General features: G+C 34.8%; 1 long non-coding RNA gene across 1 annotated transcript; it reads left to right on the forward strand.

The window, feature by feature from the left end:
- Positions 1 to 4,963, forward strand: LOC150002025 (uncharacterized). The gene is made up of 3 exons (XR_016513113.1): positions 1 to 116; positions 549 to 624; positions 4,805 to 4,963. It is a non-coding gene; the product is annotated as an uncharacterized LOC150002025 (long non-coding RNA).
- The last annotated feature ends 6,274 nt before the right edge of the window (positions 4,964 to 11,237 follow it).

Raw genomic sequence — 11,237 nt, forward strand, 5'->3', positions numbered from 1 at the left:
AAAGAAACAATGCCCAAACTCATTGTCTAGAGTTTTCACCAGCAGCCACCAGGTGGCAGAGAACTACGCACAGCAGACCCAGCACAGCAGTTTGAGCCTCATTGAAGTCTGAGGTGGTAAGTGTGAGCTTTGGATGAATTTATTTTCTTTACATAACCAATTCCAGAGTATTTTGGTATTTTTATTTTTAACTACTATTCAGAAGTAAAAATTCTACCACTTATTCTTCTATGAAATGGAGTCATGTTATATCAAATTATATTTTAGTCACTTGGCATTTTAATAACAAAAGCTATATATCGAGAAGTTTTCACCTTTGTTGTTCCAGTATGCCATGAAGATCACAGTATATCTAAGGTGTGAAATAAAATAAATATTAAGAACAAGCTTAACTTCAAATTTTTAGTAAGCTTGAGTCAAAAATCTGTGTATAATTAGAATGATCAGAACTAAATATTTTCACAAATAAGATGTATGTATAAGGAATTCATAATAAAAATCATTTTTTTACAAGTTCAAAACAGATCTATATATTGACTTCTGTATAGGCCCCTAAGGAAATTGCTGTCTCCCTCTGTATAGCTGTGTGAAATCTACAGGTGTGCCAGAAAAAGAATGGGATAGGTAGGTAATTGTGGTTAAATTGATCAGGATTATAGAGTTCCATGTCAATTTTTTTTCTTTAAAGTTGCTAATGTTACTGTTCCTCATGCAGTCCTATTTGTTCTTTATGTTAAATATAATGTTCAATATTTAGACAAGTCATTACAAAATTTAAACATCTACATTCAGTCACCGAGTCTATATATAATCCATTGCTATTGGTTCAAAACAGTCATTCTAATATTGACGTCCACTGACTCAGAGGACAATGTATTCTTGATTTGGTACAACCGTTGACAGATTATTTTTGATCCCTTGATTTTGAGGGACTTCTGTGACACTGAATTTTCTTTATGATTGTGTATACAAAATGTAAATAGCACACTTTCTGTTTTGAGAGCCATGCTGAGGAATTCAAAATACAGCATGCCTGGGGCCTTAAGACTACAATTGTGGTTTGGTGGCAGAAAAGTTGAAATGCATTAAGAAAATATGGAAAAGAAGCCTGGTAGGAAATAGTGTCCCTTGAAACAAAGATAAAGATCATCAAATGCCGAGAAACTTAAGCAATTTGTTTTGCTGCTACTGCTATCCTGTGTTAGATGCAGTTCCAGTGACTTCCGGCTTATCCTGAGACTCTCTAGTTTACACTTTGCACTTGAAAATACAAAGAAACATTTTTCTTATATACTACATTTGTGTTTTCAGTTACAAACTCCTGGAGGTACTTGGCATGCTTTCCTCTGTGAACTTACGTGTTCCTGCTTTCTTACTTGGGTGTCCTTTTTGGACCCTAATCTCAACTGTTTCCCCAGACTTCTCTATAATATATTCTAAGCAAATCGGTCTTCTAAATGGTAAAGTATCATTTGTGAGGACATTCTTTCACTCAAGGAATAAAGAATAGTTTCTTAAAAGGGTTACATTTTGTCAGCCGTATCTGTAGTCATTTCTTTTTTCCGCCTTTCCATATTTTTAAAACTAAAAAGCTATGTATGATATCTTAACTCTTGGCTGGTCAAGCAGTGGGCTGCTGCCCTGTTGATGCTGAGCAGTCTAATATAGAAATGGGCCTATAGCTTTCATCAGTTCCAGTATCATGCCTTGTTTCTATGGAAAATACATGATCCAATTTAATTACATAATCTGACATTCTCTCAGACAGGCTTCCAACAGGGCCAAACAATTCTGAAGCGGGTTTTCCTTTTTTCTTTTTTTTTTTAAGAAGGCTAATCAGAAGGGATTTGTGATATTGAAATCACTGAAGTAATTATGAATGATTTTGTGCAATTCAAAATGAAAAATTTCTCCCTAAAGCCCCAAATCTTTGAGCCTATTTTGTTTTAAAATAATGGAAGTTTGTTGCTTTACTTACCTATCATAGTAGTGTTGTATATGGCTATTTCAAATGCCAAAAGTGAATATATGTTCCTGTAAAGAAAGATGAATAGACTACAAGTGACAATAAGACCTGACACATAAATATACCTTTAGGAGCAGAAATTTTCACATAATGAAAGACAGGGGAATTTATTTCATGAAAATAATATTAATAATGAGTTTCAACCCTGAGATTTTTCATTGTTTCTTTACAATCAGAGAAGAAAAACTTTTCCAGAAAACTTTCCATAGTCTGTTGGCATGAACATTATTTTTTGCTATTAAAGTAGAAACTAGTAATTACATTTTTTAAATGATACTCTGATAATTACATATTTTAAATATGAATCCTGATGTTTAATTAGGTCATATGACTGTAATATCAGCTCACATTAACAGCAGATTACCAGAAATAAAAGAAGAAAAGGCTGTTATAATTGGGATACTTAAATAGAATAAACCATCATGCAGTACAATATTCTTTAAATATTTAATGTTTACTAACGTTATTGAGTAATGAAGTTTATTATCATGGCGTATTCTTCTTACATAATTACTCTGCTTGCAATAAGCACATAGGAAGAAGCATGGTGTTTTTTTTTTCCAGGAAAGCTTTCAAATTAAGTTCAGAATAGAATTCAAACCATATATTTAAAGTGGTTTTGTATATGTTTAACATGCATATATGTTAAAATTTTTTCTGAAATTACTTACACTGTAATTTTTATTTTTAACTTATATCCTAAATCTGTATTTTATTAGCTCTTACTTTCACTCTGTTTTCTAATTTTCACTAATAAATAATGCAGTGCAAAATAAACCTATTTTTAACATAAGTATTTATCATTTACAATTAGTAGTTTCTAAAAAGCTTAACCATATGCCTAGATTTTGTATCTCAATGTTTGATTTTGTATTTATTACAATGAATTTGGGGTTTTAGTTCCTTCTTGTTCTAATCCCTCCTTGCTTTTACAAACCACACTGACTGGTATTTACTGGTGTTATTTATTTGCTACAAACATGCAAAAATGTCATAATAGAGTTTGGTTATTCATTTTTTAATCTTAATGCAACCTTCTTTCAGAAGTATTTTTCTTAGTAAAAGATCCCTTTAAAATGTGTTGCACTTCTTTGATACCTTAATATTATGCCTTAATATTATATTTTCTCCCTCATATTTGCTCTTTAAGATACAAAAATTAACTGTTAAATAGCTACCAAATTCATTTGTGTAGGTTTAGTAATTCAAAAGCTTTTAAATACTTATAACTTTTAAAGTCTCTTTACAATGTGTCTAATGATTTACACAGCCAAAACAATTGAGTACTTTTCCATTCAGTTCCTAAAAGCTAGGATTTCCTATATATATGTAACTTTATTACTCAAGAAGCCTGTCTTGAAATTTTTCCACATACATTGTCCTTGACGATGCTACCAGAATTTTTATTTAAAAAATCCCACTTTTCTCCCCTTGTAGCTACATCTGCTGTAGCTCATAGCTATAAATATATATTTTGTAATGAGAGAAAATTCCTTTCTGAATGACAAAAGTCTAATATTGCTTGAGTGGATCTGAGGATTAGATATTTTATTTAATGGGCAAGAGAGAAGAGATTGCCTTTATCATACACTTTGCATCTTTTTGTATTCAATAAAGTAGCTAATTATATTACAAACAGTGACAAAAAGTGTGTGCTAATATTACTATACTTATAAGTGATATTTGGTGTTTATGATTCACTCTAAGAAATGTATTTCTTAACACTAGGGGTCATTTTATTTTGTGGCAATATAATAAGAATTTTAGTTTTAATAAAAGAGAAGGTCAGGAATATATTTCCTAGAAAAGTGCTATCCTGGACTCAGATCCCTAATTTTTCCCCTAGTTGGACTGTGAATAGATTCTATTACTTGGTCTAATTTGTAAAATGTCAAACAAAAGTGTGCTCTGAGTTTCTTATCTAAAGTTCATTTTTGTTAATTCTACTAATAATATGTTCAGGCTACTTTTGAGGGCATGGTGCTTCATATCCTGTTTTTGTCAGTTTGGGGGTTTTCTTGGTCTTTTTCTTCAAGACTATGTCCCTATCCTTCTGAGCCTCAGTGAAAGTCTTCTGTATTTTTCACTAATTTTCAAAATTTTGTGAAATATAGCAAATGCGTCCATTAGAATGGAGCTTTTTTCTTCCCATAACAAAATGAATACTTTCCATTATGCTAACTCAGATTTTCCTACTCATAAAAGTTTTTATAATTTCAAGCTCCTTCCTAAAATACTTTGTGTTCCTTTTCTGGGACTTAATAATATCAACTCCTTATTTTATGTAAAAATTAACTTTAAGGCCATGGTGCTGGATATGAAAGATAATATAAAGAAAATACATGTTTTTTTTTATAGTAGAGTTACATATTTTAGAATGCACTACAGATTATGTAATATGAATTATGATTTTGTTTATATTGAATGGAATGTGTAATTGCAAGCTATAAATCATTTCTGGGTATCTGAAAAATTTAGCTTTCTTGCTCTAGTTACACACATAAATAAAGATAGTTATATTTGTTTTTCTAAATCCAGTTTTAAAAATCTGCTTAAAATCTGTTGTGCTTCAGAAAGCATAGCATGTTCTGTTTAACATTTTTCAATTGAAAATCAAAGTATCTCCTTTGATTCAAAAACTGGGTATATTTTCTATTTCTAGTATTTGTTAGACCTACAGAAAATACCAAAAGAAAGTTACTTTTTCTACTATGATAAAAATGTCCGTTAAGCTTACATTGATTCAAATGACATGGAGTTCTACTTTTTCTAACTCAGGATCAGAATTATGGCCTGAATGTCTAGACATGTCAATGATGCCGTTTGTTCAGAGCTCCGGCTGCAGAGGCCTGTGCTCTGCCTACAAAATTCTGCTGCTGGTTGCCTACCTGGAAAGAAAAATGAAAGAACAATACTGTGTTTTGGTTCTGCTCCTAATTGTCCATTCTGTTTTCAATAACCAGTCTTAAGAAAATAAAAGAGAATAAAGTATATTTTCAATAGGTAAAGCTTTAACGTTCTCATACCTAAGGACAAAAGGGTTCTAAACTACAGAGAAGTTTTATTACAAGGTTAATGGAAAGTGGCAAAACATGCAGAAACAATATTATTGCTCACACTACAGGCTTAAAGTTGCATGTTGATGTTAAGCATATCCTATTATAAAAATCACTGATGTCTGTATTATATGAGGCTAACATGCCACATGCCTAAAATACCCATGATTTAAAGCCATTTGGAGGAAGGATGTTGAAAGAATGGGACATAAGGCAAAAGGTGACAGGAGTAAGGACAGCCAAGTTTCAATTTCATCTCTGTCATTTCCCAGCTGTGTGACTACCCCTTTCCAGTTTTTGTTCCTCATTTACATAATAATTAAGAGGATGAACATTGTGGCCTCCACTATCTTTCCTGTATTGGTGATTCAACATATCTTTCTGGTCTGTACATACTCTTAACAGCTAATTTTCTTTCTCAGAAAGCAGCACGGCCCTGACCTCTTCTGCGCAATGTTATATTAGCTATGCGTGCTCAGCTGCTTTGTGATAGGAATACTGTCTACACTGTGTGCGAGTGTCTTGCTCAGTAGATATAATTACACGAATCTCCAAAATGGTACCTATGTAAAAGGTACCTCACTTTTATGGCTATAACATGTTAATGAAGTGATAAGCATTTACATACATACATATATATTCATTCAAATGTACAAGTTCAAGAATAAGGGCATAGATGATAACTCTTTATTACTATATTTCTAGTAACAGAAACTTTACCTGAGCCACGTCCCTCAATAAAGCAACCACTGAAAGAAAAACCCAGTGGATCATTTAACAGTATTATTTTTTAAGAAGTCAAGTTCTCTAAAAGGTGAAAATCATGTCCAAAACAGTGATACTCAAGGACATTCACTCAAACTTATTTTGGACTGTTGTAGGTAAAAGTGTATAAAAAAATGGACAACTCCTCTTCCACCCCTTTTCTTTGGCGATCCATAACTCTGACCATATTGGGACATGTGGTGTGGCATAAAATATCACCATTAAAAAACATATTTCCAATATATATTAGTTGCTATTCTAGAATGGCAGCAAAGGGATTTGATGTCGTAAAAATGGTAGCCCTCCAAAGAAACACATTACAAAAGCAACTCCTTTCCACCCTCCTCCCTCCCCCTGAAATAATAACAATTTACTAAATTGTTGGGAAGTTGTTACAATTCCTTTTCCAAATTATTACTCGCCCTTTAGATTAGAAATGAGGCCAGGGTTAGCAATCAGCTACAAATGGTAGGATTTTTCAAGTAAGAAGCACTTGTCTGATTGTGAAGTGGAGGCCATTACTGCCTTGATTGGGTCTTTTTTTTTTTTTTTTTTTTCAGCTTGCTTGATTTGTGGTTGAGAGGGCACATTCACTCCTGTACTGTGAGCAATCAGGGCCTCCCCACTCTCATGTTTTGCTCAGCGACTTAGGGTCCACTACTTTGGCACAGCTGCCACCTTTCAGTCTCCGTCATGCAGAGTACACCCTTTAAAAAAAGGGTGGGGGGATGGGAGCAGGTAACTAATGTACGTTTGGCTTCTTGTTGTGCCTGTTTTATATTTTCAGAGAGGACTTTCTCACTCAATAACAATCATATTGGAACTTGGACTTCTACACCCAGATAAGTTTGGACAGAGACTTGAAGCTTGTTAGAGCTTATTTTCTATTTCTTTATTTATTCTACCAGAAACAAACAGAAAAACAGGTGAGAAAAACAAGCATCCTAGGACACAGGCATCCTCGGGCACGTTTAACTTTGGCGCTAGCATAGTCTTTGTTCTCTGGGAAATGATACAGAAATAAGAGCTTTTTTCGTTGCTTTTGTTTTGGAGGTCGTTTCATAAGCTTTGCACCAAATTTAAGACTCTGCTAAGAATATAACTGAGCCTTGAGATACCTAGGAATAGAATTGCTGAGTCATATGTATATCTATGTTTAACTTAAGAAACTGCCAAACTCTTCTGCAAAATGGCTGCATCATTTTTTATTCCCACCATCAATGTATGAGTTTCGATTTCACCACATTCTTGCCAACACTTGTTACTGTCCATCTTTTTTATTATAGCCATTTTAGTGTGTGAAAAATTTATCTCATTATGGTTTCAATTTGAATTTCCCCAAAGACTAATGATGGTGAAAATCTTTTAATGGGCTTATTTGCTATGTATATGTTCCTTTTGAGACATATCTATTCAAATCCTTTGCCCATTTTCATTTTTTCTTATTGTTGATGTATAAGAGTTCTTTATATATTCTGGATACAAGCGCCCTGTTCGAAATATGATTTACAAATATTTTTTCCCAGTGTGTAGGTTGATTTTTCACTTTCTTGCTAATGTGTTTGAACCACAATAATTTTTTAATTCTGAGCAAATCTCTTTTGAACGCTTAATGGAGCACAATATTTCATCAGCTCTGAATGTAATTCTTTAAAGAATCAGAAAGAGAAGGAAAAGGTTAAAAACAAAATCACTAATTATACTTGGGTTAGTGTGAGAAAAGAAAGAAATTATTTTACTACTTCATTTCCTTTAAAATAATCTGAAAGCTTTCACTAGGAGAAAAAGTTTTGTTTGGTTTTTAGCTCTTTATTGCTAACTTTAGGTGAGTTGTTTCAATCTTTTCTTAACTAGGGTGCCAGAAATTCAAAACTCAGTCTTGCCCAGGTCACAAATGGCTTTGAATGAGGCACATATACAAAGGAACCCAAAGCTGCAAACTCTGCTCTTGTGCTTCTACCTCTGAATGATGGTAAATGGCTAGAGAAAAAAATCGGATGCAAAGAAGCTCATTCTCAGACAGGAGCCCCTGATTTTGCCCTCCTGGGCCTACTGCTTTACCTGATTTGTGAAATGCCTTCACCTTCATAAGTGATTAGTAACAGCCACAACTTTATAGCCACTGCTAAATGCCAAGTTTTCTAGAAAAATTTGTCAGAGATCTAAGTAAAACTATTGGCAATAAGTGCCCATTTAGAAGTTCCTTTAGGGGAACACAAGGGTGGGGACAGAACCTACTTGTGAAGCAGACTTAGAACTTGTTTATAACACCCATGGCTCAGCTCTAGTGTAGCAAAGGTGTATGGACTTTGCTCTTATCAATAAAACGGTAAGCATTTCAATACTTTCCAGAGCCTATGGTTTAAAAAGTTTAGATTTTCATCTGTCATTTGTTGTGCATCATAAATAAGATATAGCCCAAATGGAGTTTGGTTAATTTTTGCTTCTTTCCCACCTTTGCACCATTATGAATTTAAGTCACCAATGTCTAAAAAGTACATACAATTGCAAAAATATTGAGGAGTACTCTTATTTGACTTTATAGTAAACTTCAGAGTGTTTTTCTTAATGAAAACTCTGGATATAATTAAGAATTCAGTGACAATCGTTGGTACATTCTATCTTATAGATGCAAATGTTGTGACAAATATAGCATTAAAAATAGCAAGTGGCCCCGGCTAAGTGGTTCGGTTGGTTGGAGCATCATCCTATACACCAAAAAGGTTGCAGGTTCAATCAGGGCACCTACTTAATGTTATGGGTTTGATCCCTGATCAGGGCACACGCAGGAGACAACCAACTGATGTTTCCCTCTCACATGGGTGTTTCTCTCTCTCCCCCTCACCCTTCCTCTCTTTCTCAAATCAATAAACATATCCTTAGCTTAGGATTTAAAAAAATGGCAAGTGTTGTGTGGCCTAAATGTTTCCATCAAATTTTCTTGCACACGAGTGAGATGTCATTTTCTGTATTATTTTAACACTTTTAGCACTATGTGTAACCTGGATTTCTCTTTTAAAAAATAACTTTCAATTGAGACCCCTCTAAGAATATAACCAAGTCCTAAGGACCCAGTTAATCTATTTTTGCATATGTGTTCAAACTAATACACTGAAACCTGAACTGAAGGATGGTGAAGTTGAGTCTATTGATTGCAATCAACAACCTGGTGAAGTTGAGATGCAGTAATAATATGTAATTAATTAGAAAAAAATAGAGAGGCCTATTAAGTATAGCCAAATTTCCCCAGAAATAAAAACAGGTGATTGAGAACAAGAAATTGCGTAGATAAATGTCAGGTAACTAAAGCATTCCTTGTAGCTTTTATAAAATGAAAATAGAAAAGGCATAGCCCCACACAATAAGCTGTGCTCTGGGAAGAAAAGAATGCCACATAGAAGGAAAGACTGTTGATTTATGCTAGGAACAAATGGAACCTTAGTAGAATAGCACTTGTGGTTAAGATCAATAAGATTTATTGCAAAACACGGTGAATATTCTCTGCTCTCTCAAGAGACTATGTTATATCAATTAGGCAACTTTAAATTAGAAGGAATTAAGCCATTTTTGTCTATCATGAAAGTTCTGGAAAAATGGAAATAGAGTGTAAGCAGGCCTCATTAGCCTATTTTATAGCTGGAATATTAACAGTATTCACCCAGGCTTCATTGTTTTTGCTAACACATGCTCTGTAACACCTCAGAGCCCTGCAAAGGCCTCACTATCTGTTCTTAGGATTCCCCCATAATATATTGTTTATTTATGAATAAATTGAGTAAATGACCTTGAGATATTTGCTGTTCTACTGTTCCCTTGGGCATTAGCACATTTACTAAACTTTACTGCTGCTTTTATTAGGCACCGTAGTGTACAGCAAATATCACTAATCCCCCTTCCCTTTACTCCTCTTCCTCCTCCTTCTTTTTAACTTACAGCCCTCGCTCCATGGATATTATTTGGGTATAGATCTAAATGCCAAGCACTGCATACATAGTGCTCAGATTTGCTCCTCTATCCCAGTTTGGCTCTATTTTATAGTTCCCATATCTGTACTTAAGTTTCTCATCTCTTCACGCATGGTTTTCACTTTTTCCATTAGATCCTTCAGTATCTGTATCATTGTTATTTAAATTCCTGATTTGGTAATTCCAACAACCAAGTCACCTCTGAGTTTGCTGTTACTCACTACTTCCTCTCTTGAGCACATTTTCTTGCTTCTGTGTGTACCTTGTAATGTGTATTGTATTCCAGATATTTTTAAGTCTATTTTACTGATGTTATTACAAGTGTCCCAATTTTCCCCCTTTTCCCCCCTCCACCTGAAGCCCCCTTCCCTCCAGCAATCGCCCCCCTTTCTCCATGTCCATAGGTCATGCATATAAGTTATTTGGCTCCAATAAAAGAGCAATAGAGAAAAGGTAAATATTATTTACCTCCAGAAAAGAGCATGCACCCTATTTCTTGCCAGACTGCATGAGTGACAAGGAGGTTCTGAGTGACTGACTTGTGGTTGAGGTGGATCTTGTCTTCTTTGCAGTGTTTGTTTAATTCACTTTGTTACGGCTACATAGGCGAGATTGAACACTCTCAAGCGGTGTATAAAGTTAAGCAAAGGATTTTTAATATTGGCCAGGAGTTGGGCAGACCCTGAGCAGGTCTCTAACATGCTCCAACCTACAATGGAGTCTAAACGCTGGGCTTTTATACTGGTGCAGTCTCTTTGTTTCTTCTTTGGCGGGAAACAGCCTTAGGAAGAGGGGGCTGGGCAGGACTGCAGGAATGTCTTGGCAGTAACAGGAACAGAAATTCGCAAGGCTAAAGGTTATCTTCGACGGCAGCATAGCTCTTCAGCCAGGGACGAACTCCCTGTGAGGCAATTTATTTTCAAAGGGCTAGACATTCTGCAAAGCACAACCTTCACAAATGTTATAAACCAGACACAAGCAAGCAAATGGGAGGTGATAGAGGCTGAAGTCCTTTTAGCTTGTAAATCACTAATTGCTATAACACTCCTTCTTACATTCCTTTTTCCAAGGCCTTTTAGCAAGTCCTTGCTACTTCTTACAAAGAACATTTAAAGCCCTTACATACTTACATATTGAAACTTTTTACAGGGAATATTTGGTGCCCCTACATAATCCCCCCTCTAGTCCCTGGACTAAACCTATTAGGGACGTCTAGGGACTATAAGTAGGGTTTTTAAACCCTGGTTTTCAGGAGGGGCTTAGTAGCAAGGATAAGGAGTTGGGTATTTATAATGCTAGCTTTCAGGAGCTGCAAGGAAGAAATTAAGTTTTCAGAAACAAATGATAATGAGTATACAACATCCCAAAACTAAAAGGGACACAGCAAAAGCAGTTTTGAGAGGAAAGTCCATAGCAATACAGGCC

Source organism: Furipterus horrens, unplaced genomic scaffold, assembly GCF_987537825.1.
Source record: "Furipterus horrens unplaced genomic scaffold, mFurHor1.1.pri manual_scaffold_9, whole genome shotgun sequence".
In the NCBI taxonomy this organism is placed as follows: Eukaryota; Metazoa; Chordata; class Mammalia; order Chiroptera; family Furipteridae; genus Furipterus; species Furipterus horrens.